Source organism: Sarcophilus harrisii, chromosome 3 (assembly GCF_902635505.1).
Source record: "Sarcophilus harrisii chromosome 3, mSarHar1.11, whole genome shotgun sequence".
Taxonomy (NCBI): domain Eukaryota; kingdom Metazoa; phylum Chordata; class Mammalia; order Dasyuromorphia; family Dasyuridae; genus Sarcophilus; species Sarcophilus harrisii.
This window is the reverse complement of record NC_045428.1, coordinates 559,486,382-559,513,924: the sequence shown is the minus strand read 5'-3', so window position 1 is coordinate 559,513,924 and position 27,543 is coordinate 559,486,382. Positions and strand designations below refer to the sequence as shown.

Genomic DNA, 27,543 nt, shown 5'->3' with positions numbered 1-27,543 from the left:
AAGCCACACCCCCTGCCCGCCCGCTATACGCTCTTATTAGGGAATCCTTCGCTTTGCCCCGTCCCTTCATGCAAATGACACTCCGCCCCAGGCTCCGGCTCAGCCCCCACGGACCGCCTTGGGGGGGAAAAGTTGGATGGAACCTTTACAAGCTGTTTAATTGCAAAACAGGTTTGCTCGGCTTGGCTCGACACCGAATGCGGTGTAGTCGCGGATTCCGAGAATGAGGGGGGCGGGCCCCTGGGTCTTTAAAAACTCAATTACAATAATTTACATGGAAAATGCCCCTTTTCTAGGTTACTTTCCAGGCCACTGGAAAAACTGCTGGAACCGGAGTTTGAGTCTAGTTTCCCCCACCCAGCCCCCACCCACCACCTCGGTTCGGACGGAGGCCCGTCGGAGGTCATAAATCCCCAAACGGCAAGGAGGAAACTTTTTTTTAAAAAAAAGCAAAAGATTTTCAAGGGAATCTTGTAAGGAATTAGTGCCGCCTTGTTCCTCAATTTGTTGTTCATCTGACCTCCAGACTTTCTGGCGTCAGGAATTATCTTGTGACCAGAGGGAAAAAAAATGAATGGCGGTGAGCTGAGGTTACAATGGAGAAAACAGACTTAATTTGGCCGCTCAGAGGGGAGGGACGTGGAGTGGGGGGCGGTTTGAAGAAAGGGGTACGGTTTTTGTGGCGGGCAAAGAAAAACGAGATGGGGACTTGGGAACTCCCACAAGGAAAGGCGATCTCTAGGAGGTGGGAAACTAGGACTCGGTGGAGTAGTTACAGCAACGAGTTTATCTAATTCTATCCTCTTTTTTTTTTTTTTTTTTTAAACAGATAAGGAAATCGAGGCCCAAAGACGAAGTGACAGCTGCAAGATCTAATAGATAGTAAAGGGGCCGAACCAGAATCTGAATCCAAGTCCTTTGACCATAAATCTAGCATTTTTCTGCTCTCAAGAGGCTGGGGCTCTTTAGTCCTGCCTTTTCCTAGCTGAGGCTAGTCTCTTTCCTCTCAGGGCCTCAGTTTCTCCTTTTGTGAAACTCATTTCTATAATCGCAAAAACATTACTAAATGTCTACAATGTACTCCTTGGGTCCAGATCTATGATTTCATCTATATGGAAAAGAACACGCCACTTGGATCCCAACCTCCTCCAAGTAGAACCTCATGTGTTCCTTACTTAGTTTTAGAGGATTGCATAGGGACAGTGAGAGGCTTAAATGATTTGTGTGGGTCACACAGCTTAATATCTAGCACGGAACACAGGTCTTCCTGTCGCCAAGCTGCCTCAGTATAGGAGGGGCTTAATAAATGCTTCATTAACTTGATACAAAGTTATCCCTTAGTTGAGAGGATAAGGCACAACATGATAACTATAATGCATGATGTTACAATATAAAAACATTAGCTAGGTACAAACAATAATGAGCAAGGATGGAGATATATGATCACGAGGATTTGGGATGAAAGAGGTGACATTTGAATTGAGCTTTGCAAGATGGGTAGGGATTCAATAAGAGAAGATCATTACTTTGTATAATGATTTATGTATCTGTTCATGCCATTTTTCCCATCTCTTCCCCTCTACCCCCCCAAAAATAAACTCTGTGAGAAGTGAGGTTGTCTTGGGGTTTTTGTCTTTGTATCCTCATGGACATGTAATAGATCCTTAATATCTGTTTATCACATTTAATAGGATAAAGTGGAATGAAATGAGGACATGCTGGGTATAGGGAATATTATCTCTTTGAGAGATAAGACTTGTTAACCTCAGTTTTCCCATCTGTAAAAAGAAGACATTAGATTAGATGGTTTTCAGATTCAAGAACTAAAATTCTAGGATTCCAAGGGGCAGAAAGAATCAATCAACACTTAGAAGCCAGATCAGATTTTGATTCCTTGTGAATCACTAACTCTCAAAATGGACCCGGTCCCATTGATACAAACCTCTTTGGAAATCTAGTGATAGATAAATCTCTTTTCAATCCTGTTTTCTTACCATCCCTCCAGAGATTAAAAAAAAAAAAAAAAAAAAGAAAGAAAGAAAAACAGAAAAAGTTACCAGCCATAAGTTTTCCTAACTCTTCTTGTCTGCATTTTAAGGTCTGGACCCTTAACTTTGCCCATTAGGGAAACAGACTGATCTTGGTGGGAGCTTAGAAGATCAGAATTGAGCTCCATTTGGTGACAAAACCATCTAATTTAATTAACTGTTCCATTTACTCCCTTGAAAGATATGTTAAAGTTCCATTTAATACATCATCAGATCTAGATTTCATTCTCAGCTTTTGTCCCTCTGGGCTGTAATATGCTAAGTGCTAAAGTCTTTCCCAACTCTGACATTCTCTGTTCTAAGAACGCTTCCACTTCCACTATTTCTTGTCCTAAAAGCTATAGAGGACCTATTCCTTCCAAGTTAGAGGACTCCCTATTGTTAAGAAAACTTTAAAGAGCAAAGCTGTGCTTTGTTAAAACCATAATCACCTTTTTAACAATGATGATGTCAGTTACTTCCCCCATCTCCTCCCCAATTCCAAACCGAATACAAGCTAGGGTTTAATTAATGCTTAATGAAATGAATGATGAGGATGAAGATGATCCCAATTCCACATCACATCTGTTTGCCATTTTATACTTTCCCAAAGCCTCTTTTTATACTTGGAAACCTCAGGGCTCAAATTGAATTCAGTTTAGAATCTTGATCCTTTTTTCTTCCAGGGTGAAGCAACCTTCAGCTAAAGGAGCTTGCTTCCAAGTTACAAAAAACAAGACAAACTTCTCCACTCTGGTAGAATGGGACTCTGAGGTTGGTGTCCTGAGACACTGGAGGAAGCAGATCGAAAAGTACCATCCAGGGAGGTACCAGAGGAAGCTTGGAGAGTGCAAGAGGCCTTTGAACTGGGTAACCTGAAAGGGACAGAGAGTAAACAGTACTGGATATGAAAGGGACTTAGTGCAGAATAAATAGAACTCGAAGGAACATTCATTCCAAGGGCTTTGTTTTACACATGATGATACTTGAGGCCCAGAAAGTGGGGAAAGAGTTGCCCAAAGGCTCCGTGAATTAAAGGGAAAGCCTCAGCTTGAACCCAGGTCTCGGGATTCCCAGTCCTTCAACAGCCCAGAATAGAGGCAGGTTAAGCGAGGGCTGGGGAATTGGAGTTGGGGCCTAACAAACAGCTGAAGGATGCAAATGTCTTCTGCGGCTCCTTTTGCTGCAGGCCCACAGCATCCGACCCCCTTCTCTGAACTTTCTGTTCCCAGTTCTGTTCCTTTTACCAGGCTTTTTCCCTCTTGCATTTTTTATTTTTATGAAAGGATGTCATTAAGGCCTTTGTCTGCGCTGTTTTTGTTGCAGAACTTTTCTCACAATCCTATTTTTTGTTGAGGAATCCGCTCCTTTGCCCAGCTGTGTGTCCCTGTCCCACAGCTGTGTTGATCTAACTCTCAGCTCCAGACAGCCTGGCGCCAGCCTGGGACGTCATGCATTCACACAGGGATGCGTGTCCGAGGCAACCTTTCCTCGGGCGCAGGCACCGGCTTGGAAATGCCGCCCCCCACCAATGAGGGCTCGACAGCCCAAGCAGGGGGCGGGGCCTGGGAGGCCGCGGAAACTGGGGGACTGCCTTGTAAATTGCAGATGCTGAGAACTTGATAACATTTCTTCCAAGTGGCTGTTTTTTCTCTTTCTTTCTTCCTTTCTTTCTTTATGCTTTTCTGCCTTTCTTTCTTTCTGCTTTTTTTTCCTTTCTTTCTGCTTTTTCTTCTTTGTTTCTTTCGTCTTTCTCTTTTTCTGTCTTTTTACTTTCTTCTCTTTTTTTCTGTCATTCTTTTTCTCTCATTTCCCTTTGCCTTCTCTCTTTTTCTTTCTCACTTTCTCTTTTCTCACTTTTTCTCATTCTTTCTCTCTTTTTCACTTTCTCTCTCTTTGTTCAAAATTAAAAAACAACAACAACCTAGACCTTAGTGGGTCTTTCTTTCTTTTCTTCCTTTCTTTTTCTTTTTTCATTCTTTCCCCTTTTCTGTCATTCTTTTTCTCTCATTTTCCTTTGCCTTCTATTTTTCTTTCTTACTTTCTCTCACTTTTTCTTTCTAACTTTCCTTCTCTTTCTTTCTGTCTTTTTCTCTCTTTCTCTTCCTCCAAAATAAAAAAAAAAATACAACCCAGCCCCAAGTGGCTGTTTTTTTCCTTTTCTTTCTTTTTTCATTCCTTCCTTTCTCTCTTTTTTCATTCTTTCTTTCTGTCTTTTTCCTTTTTCTTTTTGTTTTCTTTCCTTTCTTTTCCTTCTTTCTCTTTCCTTCTTTTTCTCTTTTCCTTGCCTTCTCTCTCTTTTCCTTTCTCATTTTATCTTTCTCCCTTTCTTTTTCTTTCTCACTTTCTCATTCTCTTTCTCTATGTCTTTTTCACCTTCTGTCTTTTTTTCTCCAAAATAAAAAAAAAAAAAATACAACCCAGACCCAATCGCTGTTGGTTCATTTATCTCATAGCATTGTAAATAATCATTTTGGATGCTTTTCTGGGAAAGGAACTGACTTTGCCAAAATTTAAAATCACTTTTATGAACACTGGCTGATTCACTGACTCACTGGTTATGGGAGGGGTAAGGGACAAAACCATGAAGTAAAATGACTTAAGTGACCTCTCCTTCCTATTCCTCACCTCCACCCCCATCCTGCCTGGGTTTGAAGAAAGAGAAGCTGGGTTCAAATTTGGATTTTTAAATATATTGTCTCTATGTCTTTATTCAAGTAGATTTTTCTCTTTAGGTCTTGGTCTGCTCAGCTATAAAGAGAGAGTTTAGATGATCCACGAGCTTCCTTTTGGCTTTAAATCTCAAGTGAAAATGCTTTAGGTTCTCAGCCAGATAGTGATGGTCATGGGAATGCCCAAAGTAAGAACTGGAATCAATCAATCAATCAATAAGCATTCATTAAACAGTTACTATGTGCTAGACATTGGTCTAGGTATTGGAGGATAAAGATAAAAGAAAAACAGTTCCTGCCCTGAGTTTATATTTTATTGGGAGAGCAAGTACATTGTGGTGGTTGTTGTGACCCTGTGGCCCATAGCATACCAACACAGTCCAAGGATTTTCTTAGTAAGGATACCAGAGTGGTTTGCCATTTCTTTCTCCAGTGAATTAAGGTAAATAGAGATTAAATGGCTTGCTCAGGCTCAGAAAACTAATAATCGGCTAATGTTAAATTTGAATTCAGGTCTTCCTGATCCAGCTCTCTTATCTACTGGACTACCTAATTATTTCCTAATATATAAACACAAGATAAGTTTTGAATGGAAAGCACTAGAAAACAGGAACATCAGGAAAGACCTTGTACTGATCCTTGAATTGACCTTTGAAAGGATCTTAGAGGCCATGGAATTTAGTGGGCATCTGAACAAGAATCCCCCATTGAGGACCTCTAGTCTTGAAGCATAGTAGATAGAAAAAGTCCTGGGTCAGGAGCTAGGAAGACCTGAATTCATTTCCATTCCCAGATTCTAGCTGTGGGAACTCTGTCTGCCTCAATTTCCTCAACTGTAAAATATGGACCATAATAGCACCTACCTCCCAGAGTTGTCATGAGAATCAAATGAGATAATAATTGTAAAGTGTCTGGCACATAGTAGTTTCTATATAAATGCTAGATTCCGGTGGGAAAAAACTTCCCACTTCCCAAGTCAGGTCAAGTTACTTTTAGATAGCTTTAATCATTAAGCAGTTTTTCTTGTTATCAGACACAAATCTGCTTCTCTGAAATTTCTACTTGTTATTCCTAATTCTGGTGTCATAACAACAACAATACTTTACACATATAGTGCTTTATGGTTTGAAAAGTAGTCTACATACAGTATTTTACTTGACCCTCCCAACAGCCCTATGAGGCAGGTATTCTTTTTTATTGATGAGAAAAGTGAGAGTAAGTGACTTATCCAGAGTCATACAACTAGAAAATACCTAGGGTGGTAATACAGTGGTTGGAATACAGGGCCTGGAGTCAGGAAAATTGAGTTCAAATCCGGTCTCAGACACTAGCTGTGTCATCCTAGGCAAGTTATTTTAAGTTCTGTCTGCCTCAGTTTAATCAACTGTAAAATGAGGATCTTAATGGCACTTACCTCCAGAATTGTTATGGAGATGAAATGAGATAACATTTATAAAATGACCAGCACATTGCCTGGTACATAGTAGATACTTAATAAATGCTGTCCCCCGCCTTCTTCTTGACTCCAACTCAAATATTCTTTTATGTGATGGGATAATATTAGTGATTTTGAATGTGGCATCTTACTCTACGTGAGAGTTATGGCTTCAGAGAGAGAAATAGATAGAGGGACAGAGACAGAGACTGAGACAGAGAGCATAGGCTTTGAATGGAGGAGGATCTATGCCTAGAGTCACAGATTTTAGGAAGGATGCTCCAATGGACAGATTGATTCCCAATACCTAAACTGAAGTGACTAGTAAGAATGGAGGAGAGACCATTCTCCCCTTAGTTGATCTGAGATTTTATATTGTCCCCAAGTCATAGAGCCCCTAATTCTTGTATATTCTATATTTCTTAAACTATTCTATGTAACTTCTCCAGTCATACTGCTGGTTTCTAATAAATATGTTTGCTCAGCATCTGTGATTGTCTTTTTGTAAAAATAAGTATTTTGTGGGAAGGGAAATGAAATGACAGGGATTAAGCTAACTGCTACCTTATGGTTTGGGCCAAAATTACTGCTAAAGAAATGACATGAGAAAGTAGCTTTCATCTTGAACCCCAAAATCATATTTCATAGCTGAAAGGATCTAATGTGTTTATATATATACATATGTGTATATATATGTATATACACATATGTATGTATAATATATATATATAATATGAGATGTAAATGATATATATGTATAATATATATATGTATATATAATTTTTTCCCTATATCTCTCTTGAAGACAGGGAAGCTTTAAAGGGTAAACAGCCAATCATGGTCTACCTCTATTCTCCTCAAAACTGGAAATAGTCATTTAAAAAAATAGTCAATTAAATACACCTAGATTTCTGACTAATAAGCTGAAAACATTCCCTCTCCCCGCACGTTGACTCCCCACATCAGAAAATTGAATCATACCTATTGAATAGTATCTAGACTGTGATATCAACTGCTTGGGCAGGTACAGTTGTATTGCAATTTACCTCAGTATAGTGATCCTTACCCATATAGCACAAAGTAGTAGAAAAAATATTGAACTTAGACCAGAGGGCCTGAATTTAAATCCCAAATTTGACATTTACTATATATATGATGTTAGTCAAGTTGGTGCCTTCTCTGGGCCTCAGTTTCCTAATCTGTAAAACGAGAGGGTTGAGTTAGATGAATGATAAGGCACCTTCAGCTCTAAATCAAGGATTCATTTGCTGAGCCATTCCTGGAGCAAATTAGGCAAATAATTATAGACTCTTGCTCAGAATTGGAGAGAACCTTAAAAAGACAGACTGTTAGAAAAGGAATAGTATATGTCATAGGATAGTTTAAAACATATTTTTTTGGATATAGTTTATTTTCATGTTACATTTTTTTTCTGTATCCTTCCTTCCTTTCTCAAGATTGTTAAAAGCAGAAAAGAAAAAAAAAGTATAGCAAAAACAATCAATACTTCAGAAAATTATGATATTATATTCAATATTTCACACTTAAAGACACCCCTTCCTTTGCAAAGGACTGAGGGCAAGGAAGGAAGTATCTTCTTATGTTTCTTTATTTAGGGGCCAAGCTTATAATTTTGTGATATTCACTTTCAATTGTTTTGTGGTTGTTCTGTTCATTTTCATTGTAGCCACTGTGTATATTGTTTTCCTGATTCTGTTTACCTCACTCTGTATCAGTTCATGTAACTCTTCCCACGCCTCTCTGTAGCTATCACATTTACTGTTTCTTGTTGTTTGCCCTTCGTTCTCATGATCATATAACATGCAATTAAATTGAATTTAAATGAGAGAATATTGTGCAAAGTCACCAGCTTCACTTTTTCCTCTAGAGTTATCTGGGTTCAGTGGCAAGATACAGATCAAGACAACTGAAGATGAATCTAGTCCATTACGTTCATATTCCACAATTTATTCATTTCCCAATCTATGGACATCTTTTTTGTTCCCAGTTCTTCACAATCTCAAAAAGATCTTTTATGAATATTTTGATGCAGTTGGAGATTTTCTTTGTGTCATTGACCTCATTGGGGACATATGTAATCTAGCAGTGGAATCTCTGAGTCAAAAGAGTCTGGTTATTTTAGCTCCTGTTGTTACTTAACTCCAAGTAGTATTCTAGAATAGTTGTACCAAGTCATAGTTCTACCCACAAAGTATTGGACTAGTACTCATGAAGCATCTACTCAAGCCAGGTATTGTGCTAAGCTTTCTCCAACTCCTCCCACATGAATTATTCCCATATTATGTCATTTTTATTATTGACCATTCTGAGACAAAAAACCTCGGGGTTATTTTGATTTGAATTTTTCTTGTAGTGATTTGGAGCATTCTTTCGTGTTATTAATAGTTTGCAATTCTTCTTTAGAGAACTGTTTGCAGAACACAGTCTATAGAAGGGGCCTTAGAATGTTAAAACATAGAATGCTAGAATTGAGAGGGACCTTAGAATGAATAAACCTTAGAACCTAGAATATCTAAAGCTAGACCATGAGCCCCGAGAAACTATTTGGTCAAACCTGAAGGATGGCATCATTAGCTCCTGAAAAGGTAAGTGACCTGCCAATCTACTGGGCAAAGAAAGGACAGGAGCAATCGACCAAGAGAAAACAAGGGTTTGGGGAGATGGAAGCACTTAGAGCTGTAGTCCAGAATAGTGACGTACCCTATGGTTTTATGCTGCAAATACAGAAATGAAGCACTCTCACAAAAATGTTGTCCCTCTTGGGAAATGGTGTTAAATGCAAAGCACTTCTACAGAAATGCACAGTAGGCTTAAAATATTATTTCTTCTTTGCTTAAGATAAGGCAGAATGAACAGAGGCTTGAGAACCTAGATTCTATTATTATTTGACTAATTACCAGGACTTTCCTCTCTAATCTTCAGATCTCTTTTATATAAAATGAGAAGTTTGGACTCCATAACTTCTCCCATCTTTTCTAACTCTAGTGATCTATATTCTAAGTCCCTTTCATTTTTTATATTCTTTGTCCTAAAGGTACTCCCTTAGAACTCTGATATTCTACACTCTGAAGGGTTCTGCCAGTTCTGATATCCTATGTTCTAAGGGCTCTTCCAGCTATGATAGTCTGTGTTCTAAGATCTCTACCAGTTCTGATACTCTGTGTTCTAAGGACTCTCCCAGCTCTGACATCCTGTGTTCTAAGGCCTCTGACATTGTGTTCTAAAAGTCTTTCCAGCTCTGATATTCTATACTCTAAAGGATCCTGCTAGCTCTGAGATCCTTTGTTCTAAAACTCCCTTTTCCCCTTCTCAGATTATGACAATTTGTGTTCTAAGAATCCTCCAAGCTCTGATATTGTGTCCTAAATACATTCCCAGCTCTGACATTCTGTGTTTGAAGGGCCCCCTCCTAACTGTGATAGTCTGTGTTCTAGGAGTCCTCCCAGATCTGACATCCTGTGTTCTAAGGTTTCTTTCATCTTTAACATTTTATTTTTAGTTATCTAGGATCCCTTCTAGCTCTGTTAATGTGTGTTCCAGAGTTTTAGCAGATATTTACATAGTCCTTTAAAGTCCTTGGAATAATTTACATATACTATATCAAAAGTGATCCCACATGACAACATTAAGTTCAAACTTCTATAAGATAGAACAGTGTCGATATCGTCAGGAAGGTAGATTTTGTGCTGAGGCTATTGGGGGATCAAGGGAGAAGGGGATTTTTCTATCCCACCAAAAGTTAGTAGACTTGTTTTGACTAGGAACTGGGTGAGAGACATTTTGAATTGGTAGGACATGATAGTTGTCTGAGAATTCGCAAACCTGTCACGTCAAAGAGGGGTTTTTTCCGCTTGACCTCAGAGTCAAGTCACCAGGTATTTAATAAGTGCTTCTATGGACTAGGTCCTAAGCTAAGTGCTGGGGATACAAAAAGAGCAAAAAAACAGAAGTCAGTGGAAGCTATAAGAAAGTAGGGTTTGGCTTCTTGTAAAGAAACAAATGCCTTGAAATCAGAGTTGTCCAAAAATGGGATGAGCTAGTGGTTGGTCCTTCACTAGAAAGTTGGATACCTATAGATTGGGAGCTGGATGGGATTATGGAGGTCATTGAGCCCAATGTTTTATAGATGAAGCAACTGAGATTTGGAATCTTAGTAACAATAAATATCTAAGCCCAGATTCAAAGTCCATCTTTTTGACTCTAGTCCACACATGTTGAGTCCACTGAGCCACACTGCCTCTCTCATTGTCTACATGGAGGGCAAGATTGGTGTTCAGGTACAGCTCTGGTTAGATGGCTCATTGAAGTCTCCATTCAGTCATTCTTGTGAGTCAGTCAACTAGCATTCATTAAGTACCTACTGTATGCCAGGCTTTGGGGATACAAAGAAAGACAAAAATACAGTCCCTGTTTTCAAGAAGCCCACAGTCCATTGGGGTAGATAACATGCAGATAATTATATTCCGACAAGAAATAGACAGGATACAGCAGAGGATGCATTGAGGGAATGGAAAAAGTCTTCCTGTAGAAGGTGAAACTTTAGGGGAGACTGGAAGGAAGCCAGAGAAGACAGGAGATAAGGAGGAAGAGGGAGGGAGGGAACTCCAGACATGGGGTCAAGCACACTGAAAATTCTCACTTGGGAGATGGAAGGGCTTGTTTGAAGAACAGGCCAGTGTCACTGGCTCATAGACTTCGTGGGAAAGAATAATGTGTAAGAAGACTGGAAAGGGAGGAGGCGACCAGATTAGGAAGGGTTTTGAATGTTTTGTATTTGATCTGGGAGGTGATAGTGAGCCTCTGGTGTTTATTGAATAGGGCTGATGCAGTCAGACCTTCATTTTAGCAAGATCCCTTTAACGGTTGAGTGGAAGCTGGAGAGGCTTGTGGCAGGCAGACTAATTAGCAGGTTATTGCTACAATCCAGACGTGAAGTGATGAGGTCCGGCCTCTATCAGGGTGGTATCTGGGTCAGGAGATTTTCTGAGAACAGAGCAAGCAGCTTCATGGCTGGCAGCACAAATATTCCCAAAATACTTTGGGGGAAGGTGAGGATTGCAAATAGGCCATCTGAATAGTCCCAAGCACCATCCTGGAACATCTCCGGAGTGCCATCATCTAATTCTCTTCCTCACTGTACAGTCATTGAAAGAAGCTCGAGTTTCAGAAAATTAACCCATGGAAAGAAGGCCAGGAAAGGAAGAGATCTCTCCCAACTTAATTGAAATCCATTAGAGAGGATGCCATGGGACAAAAGGTGAGCTTTGGGGGGGAGGGGGTGTTCATGTGTGTATAATCTTTCTTCTGTAGAACTTTTTGGTTTAATAAAAAACATTTCCCAAGTAGAGAAAGTCAGAGAACACAGGGATTTCCCCCTCAGAATTCAGTGACAATTTTATTTGTGCTCTATTCTGGAAGAAGACCCTGATATCAGGGAGGTGATGCTGTGACATCTAAGTGAATTGGGTCTGAATGAAGGAGGGCTGTGAAGATCACCTGCCTCACTTTCCCCTCCAGAGCCATCTGGGTCCAGTGGCCAAATAGAGGTCAAGATGACTGGAGATGGCCTTTGGATGCAATGGAAGATCTTGGCCTCTGTCTGTGGAGCCCCAGTGCTCCTTTTGTCCCAGGCATGTGTTGGGGAAATTTGTATTTGGACAAAGAGAATTATAGCTCCCCTACTAAAACCCAAACTCCAGGAATTCCCACCCAATCTCTAGGGACTTGCCTCACCCTCCTTCCCATATTCTCTCCCTCCCTGGTGCTCTCTCCTTTCCCTTCTATCTTTCTTACCTTCCTTGTCTACTGTCCCCTTCTTCTTTTCCCTCTTTCTCCTTGTGTAGTAAAAAAAGCAATGGCTTTGCAGTCACAGGAGGGGTCAAATCCTGACTCTGACTGTGTGATTTTGGGGAAATCCCTTAATCTCTTGAGGATGAGAAATAGCTCATCTGTGAAACAACACTATTAACTCAGATAATATCCAATGCTGTTTTCGGTTCTAGACATGTGCTCCTATGGTTCTCCTTTTCTTCTCTCTTCCTCTCATCTTGTGGTCTTCATATACTCTTCTTTGTTTATTTGGGCAAATGAATTCAGTCTTAAGAATTAATTTTGCTTCCATCCTGAAATTGCAGAATGACAAAGTGTTAAAACTGAAAATAACCTTAGAATCTAGAATGCCAGAATTGAAAAAGGCCTTAGAATGTTGGGTGTCAGAGCTGAAAGTGGGGAGTAAGACTTTCCATTTTGAACTTACCTAAGTAGAGAAGGATCTTAGAGCCTAGAATGTCAGGGTTAGAAGAGATCTTAAAATATTCCTGATTCTCAAGAAGTTTCTGTGTCTCCCTCTTGTGTCTAGGTTAAAATACAAAATCATTGGCATTTAAAGCTCTTCTCCCATATCCACTTTGTATTGTTTTTCCTCTTGTACTCTAGGATCCAATGTGGGGATTTATTTTACATGACTACATGTTTGTTATGTTTTTCTTGCTTTCTCATTGGGGTTGGGAGAGGAGGAGAAAAGAGAGAATGCATATCTGGAAATAAAAGGAAACAGAATGTAACGATCTTTGCCTGTTGATTGAGTAATTGGTCTACTTCTTTATCAGCACCATGAGGGCAATCCCTAGCATAGCAAAAAAAGCCAGCCAGGAACCAGGAAGATAGGAGATCAGCTTTCCTGTCTGGTTCTGATTTACCCCAACTGGGTTATTCTGGTAGTTTAAACTCTCAATGTTACCCCCAGGCTACGTTCTAAGACTCCATATAGTCAAATAATATATCAGTTCTGAAAAAGGGAATTCCCTCCCTGGGAATTCTTCTTACCAGTGAAATCAAAGGTCTGGCTCAAAAAGGAATGAAGTAGATGAGCAGTTTCCCTCCTGGCTTCCTTTTAAGACTAAGCTCAAATGCAGGAGTCCATTCCTTACACCCTCCCCAACTGCTAGTCTTTCCTTCCTATGGTTACCTTCAGCACACTCTTCCTATGTCTTATCTGTACCTCTTTACATGTTATCTCTCCAATTAGACTGTAAGCTGATAGTGGGCAGGAACTGTTTTTACTTTTTCTTTCAACTCGGGTGGTGTGATGGTTACAGATACGGACTAGGAATCGATAAGATCAAGTTCAAATCCAGCCTTATAAACTTGTGTGACCCTGTAGCAGGTCACTTAATCTCATTCTGCCTCAGTTTCCTCATCTGCACTGCAATAAGAATAAAAATGGCACTTGCTTTCTGGGATTGTTATGAAGATCAAAAGAGATTATTTGTTTTTTTGTTTTTTTTGTTTGTTTTTTTTTATTTAATAGCCTTTTATTTACAGGATATATACATGGGTAACTTTACAGCATTAACAATTGCCAAACCTCTTGTTCCAATTTTTCACCTCTTACCCGCCCCCCCCCCCCCTCCCCTAGATGGCAGGATGACCAGTAGATGTTAAATATATTAAAATATAACTTAGATACACAATAAGTATACATGACCAAAACATTATTTTGCTGTACAAAAAGAATCAGACTCTGAATTATTGTACAATTAGCTTGTGAAGGAAATCAAAGATGCAGGTGTGCATAAATATAGGGACTGGGAATTCAATGTAATGGTTTTTAGTCATCTCCCAGAGTTCTTTTTCTGGGTATAGTTAGTTCAGTTCATTACTGCTCCATTAGAAATGATTTGGTTGATCTCGTTGCTGAGGATGGCCTGATCCATCAGAATCAATCATCATATAGTATTGTTGTTGAAGTATATAATGATCTCCTGGTCCTGCTCATTTCACTCAGCATCAGTTCGTGTAAGTCTCTCCAGGCCTTTCTGAAATTATCCTGTTGGTCATTTCTTACAGAACAGTAATATTCCATAATTTTCATACACCACAATTTATTCAACCATTCTCCAACTGATGGAGATCCATTCAGTTTCCAGTTTTTAGCCACTACAAAAAGGGCTGCCACAAACATTCATGCACATACAGGTCCCTTTCCCTTAAAAGAGATTATTTGTAAAGGGATTTATAAACCTTAAGGAACTATATAAATGTTAGCTGTTATGAGGGTTAGTGAGGTGGCTCTGTGGATAGAGCACTGAGCCTGGAATTGGGAAAACTTGAATTCAAATCCAACTTCAGACACTTACCACCTGTGTGACCTTGGGCAAGCCACTTCTGCCTCAGTTTTCTGATCTGTAAAATAAGCTGAACAAGGAAATGGCAAACTAGCTAGCTGTGTGACCCTGGGCAAATCACTTAACCCTGTCTGCCTCAGTTTCCTCATCTATAAATTGAGCTAGAGAAGCAAATGGCCAACCACTTCAGTATCTTTGCGAAGACCCCAAATGGGGTCATGAAGAATCAGACATGACTGAAAAACAACAACTATTTATGATTATTAATATTCTCTCAGTGCCTGGGACATACTAAGTACTTAATAAATGCTTGTCGATTGATTAATTGCCTCCCCCCTGAGATCTCAGAAAAGAATCTGATGAAATAAAGGATTAAAGTCTTTCTTTGACCTTCACTGGTAAGAAGGTAAGCAGCAGCTACTCTAATTACGCCCATTCTTCTTACTGGAATTGCCAACTGTGGTCATAACACACATTTACATGGCCCTTGAATGTTTTAAAGGCCCTTTCATACAAGGAGAGTCTGCCAGCTGCATTTTGTTTCATTATTCAAATAGAAAGATAAAGTATCAGGTAAGATCCCCAGACTGGAGGTCAGGAGAACTAGGACTCTCATTCTCATTCTAATCCAATCAATCCAACAAGCATTTATTAAACATTTTGCTACTACCCCTCTGAAAGTCATTTTCCCCCCTCTGGGCCTCAGTTTCCTTATCTGTCAAGATGGAGTGAGAAATTCTTATCCTTTCTCTGGTCTAGAGCTTCTGTGAGAAGCTCATGAAATAAAGGACGTGAAATAAAGGTCATTTGCTGTGTCACCATAATGACCAACCTTGACCCAGAAGAAGAAAAACGGTAAATCACAAGCCATCCCTCCTTTGCAGAGAAGAGGAAAATGAATATGGAAAAATACATATAAATGTCAGTCTTGATTGATACATTGGCTCATTTTGCTGAACTCCTACTCTCTCCAGTATTAGATGCAAAATTGCACAGTCTTTTCTTAATCCTCATCCTCTAACAGTCAATCACCCACTCTTCCTGAATACTCTCTCCATTCTAGGTTATGCTCCTCTTTCTTGAATTTTGAAGGCTAATTCACATGGCCCCTTCCTACCTTTTCAGTTTTCCCTTTCTCTGTTCCCACTGCTTTGAGATCTAGTGACTCTGCTTTCTTGCTGTTCTTCAAGGGACACTCCATCTCCTCTTCTGCTCCCGGAATTTTGAGTGATTATCCGCTATCTCTAGAACTCTCATCCACTTATCTCTGCCTCCTAGCTTCACAGCTTTCTTCAGGTCCCAGCTAAAATCCCATCTTCTATAGAAAGCCTTTTTGGATCTCTCTCAATATTAATCTCTTCCCTCTAAGATTATCTCCATTTCCTTTTTCCTGCACCTTATTTGTATGTAGTTGTTTATATCTTGTCTCCCTGATGAGCAGGACCAGGTTTTATTTGTTTGTTTTGCTTCTCTCCTACTTCCAAAGCTTAGCATAGTGCCTGACACTTAGGAGATATTAAATAAATGCTTAATAGCTGACTGATGGTAACCTTTTGTTAACTTGACTTTTCCTGAGAAAGACTGCTCTTTTTCAATCTCTTTTGTAAGATCTTCATCCAAGACTTTGCTCATGAGTGTCTCCTAGGATTTCACCCTGGATCCCTCATCTCTTCTCCCTCTATATTATCTTTCTCAGAAATCCAACTCCCATGGATTCAATTATTACATCTCTGCAAATGATTCCCAAATCCACAATATGCAGCCATAGTCTTTCTCCTGAGTCCATGTTCCCTTTCCTTAGATATTTTGAATTGGATGTCCCATAAATTTCTCAAATTTAATATATATCAACAGAGCTCACCATCTTTCCCTGTAAGCCTTCCCTTTCTTCCCAGCTTTCACATTACTGTTGAGAACCCCAACATTCTCCCAGTCACCTAAACTAATAACCTATGACCCCATCATTCTCATACTCAGCTCTTCCTTACTTCATCTATTTAATCTTACCAAATCTGTTTTATTCTACCTTCACAGCACAATACCTTGAACATAGTAAGTGCTTAATAAATATCAATTGTTGATTGATAGCATCTCTTGAATAAAGCCTCTTTTCTTGACTCATAGCTGCCACCTTAGTGTGAGTCCTTATCACTCATGAATTACTGCAAAAGTTTTCTGGTTGGTCTCCTTCCACATGATCCATTTTTTCTCTCCGCCACCAAAGTGATTTTTCTAAAGGGAAAATTTAACCACGTCAACCCATTCTGCAAATACCAGTGGCTCCCTATTATTATTGCCAGATCAAAGTTTGTTTTTTAAAGCCCTTCACAGTCTAGGTCTTTTTCATGTTCCCACTCTTATATTATTATTATTCTGTGACTGGCCTTCTTGGGGTTCCTCACACTTGATACTCCATCTTCCAGCACCAGACCATTTTACCAGCTGTATCCTATCCTGAAATGCTCTTTCTTCCCCCACTACCTCCAGCTTTCCTGGCTTCCTTCAAGAATCAACTCTAACCCTATTTTTTGCCAAATGACTCTCCTGCCCTACATCTTGCCCTCTCTCTGAGATTATTGTCCAAAGTTATCCTACATCTTGCATGTATGTATTTATTTGTATGCTTTCGCCTCTATTAGGCTATGAACTCCTTCGGGACAAGGATGATGTTTTTCTCTTTATTTTTTATCTCCAGTGCTTAGCACAGTGGCTGGCAAATAATAATTGCTTAATAAATATTTGCTGAAGATTGTGGGATGATCAACTATGATAGACTTAGCTTTTCTCAACAATACAATGATTTAATACAATTCCAATAGACTTGGGGTGGAAAATGACATCTGTATCCAGAGGGAGAATTATGGAGATAATGCCAATTGAAGCATAATGTTTTCACCTTTTTTGAATGTTTTTTTCTCTTGATTTTTCCCTTTTGTTTTGATTTTTCTTTCACAATATGACTAATATGGAAATGTGTTTAAAAATGATTTTGCCTCAAATAAAACCAATGTAACCAAGATAAGAAGAAAAGCAGAAAACTGGAGGAATTTTTTTTACACTCAGTGTTCCTGATAAAGGCCTCGTTTCTAAAATATATAAAGAATCGACTCAAATTTATAAGGCTACAAGCCATCTCCCAATTGATAAAGAGTCAAAGAATATGAATAAACAATTTTCAGATGAAGAAATAAGTCATTTCTAGTCATGAAAAATGCTCTAAATGGCTATTGATTAGAGAAATGCAGATTACGACAACTCTGAAGTTCCAATTCATACCTCTGAGATTGGCTAAGATGACAGAAAAAGATAATGATAAATGTTGGAGGAGATGTGGGGAAACTGGAACACTAATGCATTGTTGGAGTTGTGAACTGATTCAACCTTTCTGGAGAACAATTTGAAATTATGCCCAAAGGGCTATCAAGCTTTGCATACTCTTTGATCCAGCAGTGTTTCTCCAAGATCTGTACCCCAAAAAGATCATAAAAAAGGGAAAAGGACCCATATGTGCAAAAATGTTTGTAGCAGCCCTTTTTGTAATAGCAAGAAACTGGAAACTGAGTGAATGCCCATCAGTTGGGGAATGGCTAAATAAGTTATGGTATACGAATGTTATGGAATATTATTGCTCTATAAGAAACGACCAGCAGGATGATTTCAGAAAGGCCCGGAGAGATTTACAGGAACTGATGCTGAGTGAAGTGAGTATAATCAAGAGAACATTATACATGGCAACAAGAAGATTATGTGATGTTCAGTTCTGATGGACTTGGCTCTTTTCAGCAATGAGGGGATTCAGACCAGTTCCAATAAACTTTGATGGAGAGAGTCATCTACATCCAAGGGAGAGGACTATGGGAACTGAATCTGGAGCACAACAAAGCATTTTCACCTTTTTTGATGTTGTTGTTGTTTGCTGACTTGGTTTTTTTTCCTCATTTTCCCCCCCTTTTGATCTGATTTTTTATTATGCAGCATGATAAATGTGGAAATATGTTTAGGAGAATTGCACATGTTTAACCTATATTGGATTACTTGCTATTGAGGGAGGAGGGAGGAAGTGGAGAGGGAGGGAGAAAAATTTGGAACACAAGGTTTTATAAGGGTGAATGTGAAAACTATCTTTGCATGTATTTTGAAAAATAAAAAAAACTATTGTTATTAAAAATGATTGTACCTATATAACCTAAAGTAAATAAATATTTGCTGACCGCTTGACCATCTTAATCTTTATAATAAGGGATGACTCTCTGGGTAGCAAAGGAATATAGAGATATAATATAGATAGATAGATGTAGATATAGTTAAATGAATGAATGAATAAAAAAGCATTTAAAAGGTACTTGTTATACCCCAAGCACTGTGCTATACCCTGGGAATAAAAAGCCCAAAGCAAGACAGTATCTGATCTCAAGAAGGTCATTCTAATAGGGAAAGACAACACATACAGGGCAATGGTGGTCAGGGTGGAGTATTTTGGTATGGAAAACGAGTGGGCCACAGGGGAGTAGGCTGACACATCTTTTCCAGTGGGAATGGAAGAATTCACTTGCTTATGGTTCCAGAGCTGGAAAGAGGGATGGAGTGGGGTCAGAAAGGGCACAAGCAAATGGCAGGCTAGAAGAAGGCCTGGGTGTAAAGTGAAGCATGGCTGGGCTGGCTAAATATAGCAGGCTATGTGAAAAACTTACCAATTGGAACAGTATGGTACCGTTCAGAGAGTTCCAGAGCTGAGCTGAGCTGGTTAAGTCTCTGGTCTAGAAAGGGCCTACCTGGAAGATCCCTGGAATGATGAAAACAATTTAAGCATTAAAATTTTAAGTTCATTTATGTACATTATAAGGCCATAGGATTTAACATTAGAAGCGACCCTAGAGATCGGTCACTTTGGTCACTGAACCTCAATTTTCCCATCTGTAAAATGTTGAAAATAATACTTAAGACTGTACCGTATCTCACTGGGTTGCTATGAGACAAATGCTTTGGAAACCTTCAAGTGATGATGACCCGGAGCCAGGAGAAGGGAAGAAAAGGCCTTCTGAGACAATGCTTGGCGTCTCCCTGGGCTTGGACTGGATTCTACCCTGGCTCCAGACTCCCAGGGTCTGCCGGGTGGGGGAGGGCTCAGGGAAAGTGAGCCTGCCAGAGAATATAATTTGCCAGCCAAACAGGAAACAGCTAGGGCTGGCCAAGAGTGCCCCCTGCCAGGGCTCTGGGGGCACGAGGCCAGCCGAGGTGTGCAAGGAGTGGGGCTTGGTGGGGAGATGAGACAAGCAGGACCCCGGGTAAGAGATGCTTCCTGCAAACTATTGGCAGTCTGGGGGTAAGCTCTGCTCACCCTTTTGGAGCCCACAACGGGAATATCATTACAGATCCTGAAACAGTCGTGGATCATATTTTTGACCTCTGAAATGGCCATCTGGCTTCTGCTCTAGCTAATGCTGGGATCTACACTTGGGCCGGGAAGGGGGTCTGAGACCATCTAGCTCAAGGGGATAACCCAGTCACGAGCATAGTAAAAGTCAGAGCCCAGATCTGAACCCTGAACTCCATCTCTCCATTCCAAGCATTTTCTCCAATTGTTCCTCCGTGCTTGCATTCATCTTCTACCTCCATGTCTATTGATCTCTCTAGCTTTTTTTAAGTCCCGACTAAGATTCCTTCTTTTATAGGAAGTCTTTCCCAAACCCTTTTAATTCCAGTGCCTACCCTCTGTTATTTATTTCCTATCCATCCTGTAGTTACCTTGTTTTGTATATATGTGTTGCTTGTTTTCTCCCCCATCAGACTGTAAATTCTTTGAAGGCTGAGACGTCTTTTGCCTCTTTTTTATATATCTAGCAGGTAGCACTGACAAGCAGTAAGTACTTAAGGAATTGGAACTCTACCCTATAGACAATAGAGAGTCATTGATAATTCTTGAGCTGGGAAGCAACTTGGTTACAATTATGTTTTAGAACAATTATTCAAGCCAGATGCAGAATGGATTTGTGGGGACGGGAGAAAAATTGGAGACTGATAGATTGTTTAAGAGGTTGCCTCTTTATTGTACCCAGTGTTGGGGCTCACTGATTTAGGCCAGATTCCAGGAGTCTCATCTTTACAAACTTTATTTCTTTGTATCTCCAACATTTAGTACAATGTCTGGCATATAGTAGGCACTTTATAAATGTTTCTCCATTGGTTAGTTCCAGAGACAGGATTCTTTCCACTGCATTTTGCTTACCCTGTTCTAACCCCACGGCCTAAAAAGAAGTAAAATTGACAGTTAGATTTTAATTAGGTAAGTCCAGTGTGTGTCATTAATCCCTAGGGTTTTCTATGAAGAAGTATCATTCCCAATATACAGACTCAGGGCAGTATCAGGCTCATAGGAATCAGAACCGAGAGGAGCCTCAGAGGTCATTGAAGTCCAATTGCCATATTTTACATATGAGGAAACTGAGGCCTTAGAGAAATGAGGTGACCCCCGGGTACTGAGGGAATAAGAAACAAGCATGATTTGAACTCTTAACTCCATACATTGCTTTCTCAATAGCACTGCACCAGACGAAATGATTTTCCCGGATAAGTAGGTTCATAAATTCTCTCTAGTGAAACTGTCCTATATGCTATTTTTCTAAGAGGCAACTCATCTCTTACCTCTGTGCTTCTGCCCAAGCTGTGTCCTCCTATGCTCTCCCTGCTCCCCTCTTCCTCTAGCTCCCTTCAAGATAGCTCTGGTACTGCTGGAGCCCCTTGCTCAATTCCTCCCTCCCCCTTGACTTCTTCAAGTTGCTTTCATCACACTGTTTAGGGGAAAAGCAGTGAGGAGTGTGGGATCACACGACAGACAAGTCTGTCAGAGATAAATCTTGAACCAAGAAGTCTTTCTGATTCCAAAATTGTCGCTCTCGCTTTCAAACAAGATAAAATCCTTGCTCTGGGAAGCCATTCCCTCCCTTAAACATGGCACACATTATCCTGAATGCCTCCCCCCCTCCAAAAAAAAAAAAAAAAAGTCTGGTTTATATAAAAAGTATATGCTAGTTCTTTAAGGGTCTAGCATTCATTTGTCACCTAGTGTATGCCAGGCATTGTACTTAGTGCTGAGAACACAAAGGCCAAAAGACAATTCTCCTCTCAAGGAATTCACAGTTAAAGGTTGCGTGTGTGTGTGTGTGTGTGTGTGTGTGTGTATGTGTGTGTGTATGTGGAGGAAAGATACCATGCAAACAACTATATACAAACAAGATAGAGAATATTTCCTATTAGCTCCACAGAGGGAAGGCCCCAAGATTTAGGGAATCCTGAAAGGTTTTCTCTGTCTCTCCCTCTGTCTCTCCTCTACCCCCACCTTTCTCTTCCTTCCTTCTTCTCTGTCTCTCTGTCAATCTGTCTGTCTCTCTTCTGTGTTTCTCTGTTTCTCTCTCCGTGTCTCTCTGTCTTTCTCCATGTCTGTCTGTGTCTTCTCTCTGTGTCTCTATCTCTCTTGGTCTCTGTTTCTCTCTGTCTCTCTCTCTCTCTCCCCTTAATCTTGCTCTTCCCCAACTTCTCTCTCAATCAAGGTTAAGTGATTTGTCCTGAGTCTCACAGTTACTAAGTGTGTTTGAGGCTGGATTTGCACCCAGACCCAGGACTCAGTCTTTCTATTCACTGTATCACTTATCTGCCCTAAAGCTTCTCTCAGAGGCTGAAAGTTTAGCCAGGACTCTACCATCTGTTGACTGAGACTCACTCCTTGGGTATGTAACCTAATCTTACATTCTAGGTAGGCGTTTAAAATTTTAAATTACAGAACATTTAGAATTAGTTTCTCTTCACCAGGGATATCACAAGTGTAGACAAAAAAAGAACCCCTGGGTACCGTTAGAATTTTGTTATTTTTCACTGTATACCTGTAGCTAGGGTTTTTCCGAATATACCATATGATTGTACCAGTGAGATGCCATATGTGTGAATGTATTGTGTAAAGAGGAATCAGTGTATTATTATTGTTATTATTAAATCATGACCCTAGTTAGAGTGCAGGAATCCAGGATTAAGAACCCAATTTACTTAGAGGTAAAGATCACTTTATTTCTCTGGGCCTCAGTTTCCCTACCTCTTAAAACAAAGATAACACTCATGGGTTTTTCCTTGGAGTCTTTGTAAGGAAATGACTTTGTAACCTTTAAAGGACCCTCCTTCACAACCAGGTTCTTCAGGAATGAGTGGACAAAACTTCTTCCAGTGATTCAGATCCCTAGATGTTTGAGTAGATGGCCTTCACAAGTTTCTGGTATTAAAAAAAAAATGATCCCTCTGGCAGATCCGTGTGCTTTAGGAGATTGTAGGCTGGGTGGGGAGTCAGGTTAGACTGGTTCAAATGCCTCCTAAAATACTACATGTGGACTGATGGGCAAATCACATCCTTTCTGATCCTCAGTTTTCTCTCCTATAAAATGGGGTCATAAATCTGAGTTCAAATTCTGTTTCTGATGCTTGCTGTGTGACCTGGCAGCTTATTTGTATAACATTACTGGCATGCTTTCACCCCCTTTGGACTGAGCTTCTTGAGTGCTGGAAACATATATATTTTGCTATTCTTTGTATTCCAGCTCCTAGCACAGTGCCAGGCAGACAGTAGGCATTTAATAACATGTTTATTGACTGACTGAATAGATGGCATCACACACCCTCTCCTCCAGCTTTTGATCTGAGCCATTTATGTGAATCCATGACCTGCAGGTCACAGGAAACTGGAATTATAGATTTAGAATTAGTAGGAAACTTAGAAGTCATCTAGGCCCTGCTTCTCATTTTACAGATTGACTGGGTTTAGGATCAGAGAGTAGAAATGCCTTATCCAAGGTCACTCAGACATTAAATGGGAGAGCTGGGATTTGAATCCGGTTTATGGACTCCAAAGCCAATGGTTTTAGGCAGATATTTTCAGGGTTAGCATCTACACAGGGAGCCATAGAACCCAGGATGTCAGGGCTGGGAGGGCCTTAGAACCCAGGATGTCAGAGCTGGGAGGGCCCTTAGAGCCCAGGAGGTCAGAGCTGGGAGGGCCCTTAGAACCAGGGATGTCAGAGCTGGGAGGGCCCTTGAACCAGGGAGGTAATGGGAAATTTAGAACCCGGGATGTCAGAGCTGGGAGGGTTTTAGATCACAGAAATTAGTTGGGTTTTTGAAAGTTAGAACTAAATTTCATCCATTTACAGATTAAAAACAAAAAAAAACCAGGCCAGAGTGGGGGAAGTATGGCCCCCATCACAGTCTAGGAACTAACAGACTGAACCCGAGTCCTTTGCCCCCTCGGTCCAGCGCACCCCCTCCGGCCGGAGTTTCCGGGATCCCGCCCCCAGCCCCCCGGCCCGGGTGTCTGAAGGGGCCGGGAGGGGTCCCTTGCCCTGGGCCGGCCCGGCGGGGCCCCGGAGCCAGGTGCGCGGGGCCGGGCTGCCGGAGACAATGCGAGCGGCCCGGGAGAGTGGGGGGAGGAGGTTTCGGGGCGGCGACGGGCGGGCTGCCTTTTTCTTCGTCCCCTCCCCGCTCCGCGGCCGCCCTCGCAGCTGCAGGACACACAATCGGCCGCCCGACCACAGCCACCGTGCATAATTAGCCGTGGGGAGGGGGCGCCTTTCACAGGGCTGCGTTCCCCCCGCCCGCCGGCCCCTGGAACCCCCTGCCCAACAAAAGCCGCTTTCTTTGGTAACAACAGATTAAAGACGGGGGTGGCGGGAAGAGGGGGGGCTGGTGGAGGAAAAGAACTTCTGCAGGCATTTACCGCGGGGGGAGGGAGGGAGCTCGGAGCGCTGGGGGGACCCTTTGATTGGGAGTGTGTGGGAAAACCAAAGGAATGCAGTTAGTCCACCACGCTGGCAGCCCGGCGCCGGGAAGGGGGAGGGGCAGCGGAGGGCTGAGCGGCTCGGGGAGAGCGGGAGCTGCTCCCGGGGCTGAAGTCCGGGGCTCCCTGCTGCCCTTCTCCCGAACCAGTACGGGCTTTGGGCCGGCTCACCAGTCTCAGGGCTCCAGGCATTCTTTATCCTGAAGTCCCTCTGATTCTGACATCCTGGGTTCTAAGGGCCCTCCCAGTCCTGATATTCTATATTCCACTGACCCACTTCTCTCTGACATCCTGTGCTCTAAAGGGCCCTCCCAGCTCTGACCTCCTGGGTTCTAAGGGCCCTCCCAGCTCTGACCTCCTGGGTTCTAAGGGCCCTCCCAGCTCTGACCTCCTGGGTCCTAAGGGCCCCCCAGCTCTGACCTCCTGGGTTCTAAGGGCCCTCCCAGCTCTGACCTCCTGGGTTCTAAGGGCCCTCCCAGCTCTGACCTCCTGGGTTCTAAGGGCCCTCCCAGCTCTGACCTCCTGGGTTCTAAGGACCCTCCCAGAAAAACTGTCTAGTTCTAAGGCATTATGATCCCCATCTTACAGATGTGGAAGCTGTATCTCAGAAAGCAGTGAGGTGAAATGATTTACCCAGAATCCTACGACAAGCAACAAGACTTGACCTGAGATGCTCTAGCTGTTTTCTTAACCTCTTTAGGGAGGGAAAACCTGGGTTAGGAAAGTCAGTCTCTATTCCCCTCTATGTTGCCTCCACTTGGGAGGGAGGCAGGCAAGGGAAATCCGCAGGAGAGGCCAGAAATAGAGTAGGGAGGGGTCTTCTGAAGGCCAAGCTGGGCTCTGAAGGAGGGGGAGTGGGAACTCCTGGTGTCCTCCAAGGATGGAGACTTTATTTTCAGCTCAGGCTAATTTCGTCTCCAGCAGGATTCCTGGCTGGAGACCAGATGTGATGGTGGAGTCTGCTCTGTTGTGGGAAATGGGGCCCTTCCATCACCCCCTACACTTTTTTCCCCTGAGAGCAACTTTAATGTGGGGAGGGGGAGGAATCTGGAGCAATAGGGAGGGTAGAAAAAAGGGTTAGCATGATATCGGAGCTGGCAACTCAGGGGTAATCTTGGGGAACTGTGACCTTCTGTTTTAGGTGTCGAGGATGAACTTTACAATTCAGTGAAGACCCCTTTCCCAGGTCCCACTATAAATGGATGGGATTGCCTGGCAACTGGGAAACTGACCTCAAACCCAAGACCATGACCTGGCCAGAGATAGAATTATCAGTTGCTAGAGATGGGCCTAACCAGTCGTGAGTTCAAGAAGAACTATGTTTAAATCTGGCTCTCAGACTCTTGCTAGCTGTAAAACCCGGAGCAAGTCATTAACCCCATCATCAAAAAATAAATAAATAAAAGATTAGTGAAGAATTCTAGCTTGCCGTTATACCTATTTTATATACCTATATATCCTGATCATGTAAAAATTTCTCAGGCCCCGTTCTAGCGCATTTTTCAAAGTTAACTTTCTATATTCTGTTATTTCTTATTCTGATTTATTTTGATTATTCTCATTTTATATGACACTATATATATATAATGAGAATATTCTTATTTTATATGACACTGTATATTTTTAGAAGACACAAGGTCGCTACTAGGTCCAATGGCTTGATCAAGACCATCCTGGTAGCAAGCACAAGATTTGAATACAACTATTCCAATGCCAAAGTCACTACTCTTTCCATTGATTTTTTTCTTATTTTAAGGTCTATGTTTTAAATTTCTTTTTCACATTTAATAATCTGTTCCTGAGGTCTCGTCCAGCTCTGACAGCCTGGATTCCCACCAGAGCACCCAGAAGCAAGCCTCTCTGCAACCCCATCAAGGGTTACACATCAGACCCCAAATTGACCAGAGCTGTTCAACTTTCTCATTTTTATGACTATCTCCATTAAATGACGCCTCCATCTGTAAAAACAAAACAAAACATGTTACACTCCACTTACTGTCCATCAACTGCCCACCTTGTTTGACCTTAGTCCTGGCTTTTCTTCTAGTCCTAACACTCTATGAGTCTATTATTCATGCCAAATAAAAACAAATTTCCCATAGCCAAATAAAAATCATCCAAGAGAACGAATCATCCCAGAGTTCATTTTCATTTTGGTCTACCATTTTTTTATTCTTCCAGGAAACCATTACCCAGTAAGACACAGAAAGCTATTAAAAGAAAGTAAAAGTTTCACAACTGAATTCCAAGCAAATAAGATCAAACAATGCATGCACCAAGGTAAGCAGAACAGGATATAAAACAGGGAGCTAGTGTCGGGAGATGAGTCATAGAAGCTTCCAAGATTCTTTCTATTTCAGGGCCTCATCCACCCACTGGAACTTGTGGCTCTGAAAGGGGGGAAATTGTTAACAGACTCGCAGTTACCAATTTGGTGGCCCAGCCAAGGAAGCTGATAGGTCTGCTGGTCTCCCACGGTGGTTTGAACTAAGAACCAGAAGAAGGCTGGGGCCTGCAATAGGACGAGCAAGTATTCACTAGGAGAATATTAGCTTGAGAGAATGTGAGCTCTTTGAAGGCGACAACTGTTTCTCCTTTTTTGTCTCCATCCCTAGATAGCACCAGGAACATAATTAGCATCCAAATAATGCTTATTGAATTAAGATAAGTAAAGAAAAAGATGAATGCTTATTGAATGAATGAAGAAGTAGGTAGCATAGGTATATTGTAAATAAGTGTTGTGGAAGGAGGGAAGGAAGGAAGGAAGAAAAAGAGGGAGAGAGGGAAAGAGGAAGGAAAAAAGAAAGGAAGGAAGGGAAGAAGAAGGAAGGAAAGAAAGAAAAGAGGGAGGAAGAAAAAAATAAAAAAGGAAGGAAGGAAAGAAAAGAGGGAGGAAGGAAAAAAGAAAGAAAAAAGAAAAGAAAGAAGAGGAAGGAAGGAAGGAAAGGAGAGAGGGAGGAAAGAAGGAAAAGAGGAAGGAAAAAAAGAAGGAAGGAAGAAAAGAGGGAGGAAGAAAGAACGAAAGAGAGAAGGAAGAAAGGGAGGGAGGAAGGAAAAAAACAAAGGAGGGAGGGAGGAAGGAAGGAGAGAAGCAGAAAGAGGAAAGAAGGGGCAAAGAGAGGAAGGAAAGAAGGAAATAAGCATTTATTAAACACTTGCTACAAGTTCTAAGCACTTCACAAATATTATCTCATTATACTTGGCTCTTTTCAACAATTCGATGATTCCAATGGACTTGAGATGGAAAATACCATTCAAATCCAGAGACAGAAAACTATGGAGACTGAATGTGGATTGAAGCATGGTGTTTTCACCTTTTATTTGTTGTTGTTATTTGTTTGTTTTATCTTTCTCGTAATTTTTCCCTTTTTATTTGATTTTACGTGACAAATGTGAAAATATGTTAAAAAGAATTGCACATATTTAATCTATATCAGATTGCTTCTTATCT

At 41.2% G+C, this 27,543-nt stretch overlaps 2 long non-coding RNA genes across 2 annotated transcripts; both read left to right on the top strand.

The window, feature by feature from the left end:
• Positions 1–37: 37 nt before the first annotated feature.
• On the top strand, positions 38–2,040 carry LOC116422823. Its single transcript, XR_004233357.1, has 3 exons — positions 38–171; positions 297–580; positions 830–2,040. It is a non-coding gene; the product is annotated as an uncharacterized LOC116422823 (long non-coding RNA).
• Positions 2,041–23,686: 21,646 nt separating this feature from the next.
• On the top strand, positions 23,687–26,903 carry LOC116422821. Its single transcript, XR_004233356.1, has 3 exons — positions 23,687–23,956; positions 25,234–26,372; positions 26,453–26,903. It is a non-coding gene; the product is annotated as an uncharacterized LOC116422821 (long non-coding RNA).
• Positions 26,904–27,543: the final 640 nt, after the last annotated feature.